The sequence below is a fragment of the Otolemur garnettii genome, unplaced genomic scaffold, assembly GCF_000181295.1.
Source record: "Otolemur garnettii isolate 467f Iridium unplaced genomic scaffold, OtoGar3 scaffold00263, whole genome shotgun sequence".
Classification (NCBI taxonomy): domain Eukaryota; kingdom Metazoa; phylum Chordata; class Mammalia; order Primates; family Galagidae; genus Otolemur; species Otolemur garnettii.
Window position 1 is genome coordinate 1,176,429 of NW_003852658.1, and position 5,251 is coordinate 1,181,679.

Genomic DNA, 5,251 nt, shown 5'->3' on the forward strand with positions numbered 1-5,251 from the left:
TTTTTTTTTTTTTGGTTGCAGCTGTCATTGTTGTTTGGTGGGCCTGAGCTGGATTCGAACCCGCCACCTTAGGTGTATGTGGCTGGCACCTTAGCCACTTGAGCCACAGGTGCCAAGCCTGTATCATTTTTCTTAATTAATGGACTTTTTAGATTACTGTAGTTTTAGGTTTACAAGAAGTTGAGCAGGATAGTACGGAGTGCCGTGTATCCCCACACACACACAGTTTCCCCTATTATTAACCTCTTGGATTGAGGTGACACGTTTGTTATTATTGATGAGCCAATATTGATACTTTATTATTAACTAAAGTCCATGGTTTAGCAGTGGTTCTCAACCTTCCTAATGCTGCAGCCTTTTAATACAGTTCCTGTGGGTCACAACCCACAGGTTGAGAACTGCTGGTTTAGGATAAGATTCACTTTCTTTCTTCTTTTTTTTTTTTTTTTTTTTTTGAGACAGAGTCTGTGTTGCCCTTGGTAGAGTGCTGTGGCATCACAGCTCATAGCAACCTTAAACTCTTGGGCTTAAGCGATTCTCTTGCCTCAGCCTCCCAAGTAGCAGGGACTATAGGCCCCCACCACAGTACCCAGCTATTTTTTTGTTGTAGTTGTCATTGTTTAGCAGGCTTGGGCCAGGTTGGAACCCTCCAGCCTCAATGTATGTGGCTGGTGTCCCTAACCACTGTGCTATGGAGCATCACCTAAGATTCACTCTTTCTGTTGATTTTTACAAATGTGAACTGTAACCACCATTTCAGTATGGCACAGAAGAGTTTCTCTGCCTCCAAAATCTCTGTGCTCTACCTGTTTATCCCTTCTTCCTTCTTCCTAAACTTCTGGCAATTACTGATCTTTTTATTGTTTCCACAGTTTTGCTTTTTCTAGACTGCCCTGTAGTGGGACAGTATGCAGCCTTTCCAGATTGGCATCTTCACTTAGCAGTCAGCATCTAGGTTCCTCAGTGTCTTTTCACATGGCGTAATAGATCATTTCTTTTTTATCACTGAATACTATTCCATTGTCAGGAAGGACTTAAGTTTTTATCTATTCTCTTACTTGAAGGACATCTTTGCTTTCAAGTTTTGGCATTGTGAATAAAGCTACAGTGAATATCTGTATGTAGGATTTTGTATGGACAGAAGTTTCATCTCATTTGCATAAATACCTAGGAGGAGAATGATTGCTGGATTGAATGGTAAGACTATGTTTAGATTTTTCTAATTCTCAAACTGTCTCTGAGAGTAGCTGTACCATTTTGCATTCCTTCCAGCAGTGATGAGAGTTTCTGTTGCTCCCCATCCTCACCAGCATGTGGTGTCAGTGTTCCAGATTTCAGGCATTCTAATAGGTGTCTAGTGGTATCTCATTTCTTACATTTGCAAACCCCTAATGATGAGTGTCTTTTCATATGCTTATTCTCCATCTGCATATCTTTTCTGATGGGGTCTTTAATGATTTTTCAACTTTTTAGGTGTCTTTTTTGAGGGGGGTTTCAGGTTCCTCATCTTATTTACATTGTAAGACTAACTTTAATCTCAAAATCGTGTATTCATAACACCTATTTCCTTTTTTTTTTTTGGCTGGAGCTGGGTTTGAACCTGCCACCTCTGGTATATGGGGCTGGCGCCTCACTCCTTTGAGCCACAGGTGCCATGCCACCTGTTTCATTTAAATGTATAGTTAAAAACTGTAAACAGATATTACCATGTCTGTTACATGTAACACACAGAAACAGCTTTTAAAAGAAATTCATCACACTCCCCCCAACATTTAATTATAAATACAGGTATCAGAATAATCCTGAACATATTTTTTTGATACTACCAGTAGTCAGCACCCACACCTCTTCAAAAATCAAGTTTGTGACGATATTCATCATACCTGCCACATTACACAATTTCAGCTGCAGCTCTTTCATTAAGCAAGAAGGGTAAAAAGCATACCATTTCTGTTTGTCCCTCTTGAGATTTTTACTTTTCAAAAACACACGTTTCCACTGCCATCTGACACCCCTCTTCATACTCTCATTTCACAAACCTGAATTTAATCCTAACTACTCCAGGTTTATGTTTAAATAACAGTGCCTTGCCAAGAGAAAAAAATTTGCTGCATTTTTCCTCCTATTAACCTGAAAACATAATGGGTGTACATATATTAATATGTTCTTACAAATGTCCAGATCATGTTTCCAGGTAGAATTCTTTTACTTAGTGTGTGGGTGTTTTGCATTGTGATATTTAATCAAGACATTAGCATGAGTAGAAGGTTGTTGGTTTAAGACAAGTTTGAGATCCACTAAAATTAATTGTTGTGTGTTTGTCTTTCTGGTGGCTGTGGAAGCTTCATATTTTCTTTGGATATCATTAGACATCTTAGCTCTTGAGATAAAACTTTAATGCTATATGAAATTTGCCGCTGTGCTAACTCTGGCATGTTATATATATCTACCATCCCACTGGAATTATTTATTTCATTTATATTAATTTTGTTATAAATCTAAGTGTTGGAGGAGCTTATGGGTATTTAGGTCCACGTTCTACTTTCAAGCTATGTATTCTGTTTTCACAGTTTGTCCTTGGTGGCCCAGTAATCATGCCTGTCTACCTGTAAGTGTCATATCTTCATCTTCTTCAAGGCTCCGGCTAAACATACCATCACCTACTCTTTTTTGTACTTGTTTAAGTTCTTCTAACCAGCAAAAATTATGAGGAACTTTAACACTTGTGGAGACCACCATCTTCTGCAGCCTAACGTTTTGTTAAGGGTTTTTTGTTTTCTTTTTTTAGTGATGTGCGAGTTTTCACAATATGCATCTTAGGTTTTCAGATGCAGCTTCTTATTTAAACCAGCTTAATTCCAATTATGCATAGAAAATTACGTTATATAGTTTTGTTCCCCTTTCTTCCCTTTTTGTGGTATTGTTATGTGTATTACAGATATATTACATATATAATAGCACATCTATGAATGCCACAAACCCAACAATACATTGTCATAATTATTGCTTTACCATCTGTAGTCATTTTCTTAGCTCAATAAAGCTTTGTTTCCACCTGCCTCCTTTGTCCAAATATGTAATGTATATCATACATTTCTATGTCTTATACACCCAACCCATTATATACATATTATTTTATAAATTGCCTTAAAAAATCAGTTATTAGAAGAAAGAAGGAAAAATATGCATTTGTGCAGTGTTTTATTTACTTTTTCCAGTTCTCCTTGTTTTTTTATGTGGGTTTGAATTACCTTCTGGAGTCACTGGATTTTATGCTGAAGAACTTCTGTTAGTAGTTTTTACAAGGTTAAGTCTGCTAGGAACAAATTCTCTCAGTTTTTGCTTATCTAGGTAAGTCTTTATTTCACCTTCATTTTTGAAAGATAGCTTTGCAAGATATAAGATTCTTGGTTGACAGAGTTTTTTTTTCTCTTTGAACATTTTGAATATGGTGTCCCACTGCTTTCTGGCTGCTATTGTTTCTGCTGTCAATCTTACTAGGGTTCTTTGTAAATGAGTAGTCATTTTTCTCTTGTTGGTTTCAAGATTTTCACATTGTCTTTGACTTCTAGCACTTTTATTATTAATATAATGCATCCATGTGTGACTGTCTTTGTTATTTATCCTATTTAGAGTTTTTTGAGTTTCCTAAATATGTAGGATGTTTTTCAATAAATTTAGAATGATTTTTGCCATAATTTCTTCAACTTTTTTCTTATCCTCTCTCCCTCTCTTTTCTAGTACTCCCATTATGCATAGGTTGTGCTGAGGATACCTTACACTTCTCTGAGGCTTTGTTCATTCTCTTTCTGTTCTTCAGCTTATATAATTTTATTGACTTACTGTCAATTTCACTAATTCTTTGTTTTGCCAATTCAAATCTACTATTGAGCCTTTCTAATGAATTTTTTTTTCCATTGTGAAAACTCCATAATTTTCATGTGATTCTTTTTTATAATTTTTAACACTTTATTGATACTCTCTAGTTGATGCAATATTATCATCATCCCTTCCTTTACTTTTTAAATCATGCTTTTCTTTAGTTCTGTGAACATATTTATAATGGCTATTTTTTTCCTGTTAAAGCTAACAACTGGGGGTGGTCTCTCCCTCACCCCCACCCCCACCCCCAGTCTGGTCACTCTTATAGGAAGTTTGTGTTACCTGATTTTTGTTTGGGGTTTGTTCATACTTTCCTGTTTCTTTGCATGCTTCATAATTTTTTTAATGGAAACCTGACATATTAGGTAATATAATGTATACTCCATATACTGGTCCCCTGGCTCCATAGCGTGTTATTGTTATTTGCTTGTTTAATTTTTAGTGACTAGCTGGATGAGTTTAGTGAAGTCTGTTTTCCTTCATGTTGTTAAGCCTCTTGTATTATTCCTCAGGGAGATACAGCCTTAGGTATGCCTACAGTCACCCTGGAATGACAGTGATATTGGCTGTACTCTGTTTTTCTTTTACCATATCCCAGCTGTTAAATTCCACTAATTGGAATTATTTTCTCCGGTGCCCTAGAACAGAAATTACCTTACAAACTGATCAATCAAGTTGTGGCCCCTTTTAAGTAATAGCTTCGTAGGTCTGTTTTTGATATTTCTTTTGGCCTCATGAGTTCCTCCCAGTTGTCTTTTTCCTCGGTTCACTTCTGCAAAAAAGAAGCCTTCGGTTTATCAGGAGGAACCTGTATCCTTAAATATGGCCTGACTGAATCCAAATTTATAGAACAAAATTCTGTCAAAATGCCTAGAAAGCCGCACGTGGCCTTAAGACTTTGGGTTCACCACCCCTCATAGGTTCTACCTTCATTAAATCCATGAATTTTCTCCCAGTTGCCTCTCACTGCTACTTCCACTGTTCTTAAGAATACACTTAAGTTTGAATGTCTCCATGGTCAGTTGAAAATGAAGTCAGTTCCTTTGGGGAGAGATTAGGAGCTATTTGTATTAGGGCCTGCTTCTCTCCCAAGGAAAACTATCTTGCCAAGGATCTAGAGCTGGGGGTAGGGGCAATGGCAATCATCTCTCTGAATATCACCACCCACATACACTGCAGGAGCTCAAGGCTATTGGAAGGGGATAGGGACAGCAGGCCTGCCTCTCCTGATATGGAACCATTGCCTGATAATCCAGGGCAAAGGCCCAGGATTTTTATCACATAACCCCCAAGGTAGAGCTTTCATTCCATGAGTGGAGGCTACCAGAAAAAGGGAGCCACCATTACCTCTTGACTGCACTTACCTAGA

The 5,251-nt window shown here is 37.4% G+C and overlaps 1 protein-coding gene and 1 pseudogene across 1 annotated transcript in view; one reads left to right on the forward strand and one right to left on the reverse strand.

Annotated features, from left to right (window-relative positions):
* VPS8 (VPS8, CORVET complex subunit) overlaps positions 1–5,251 on the forward strand; it is a 271,667-nt gene that overhangs the window by 249,963 nt on the left and 16,453 nt on the right. The gene's annotated exons all lie outside the window — the stretch shown is intronic.
* LOC100949205 lies at positions 2,304–2,739 on the reverse strand (annotated as a pseudogene).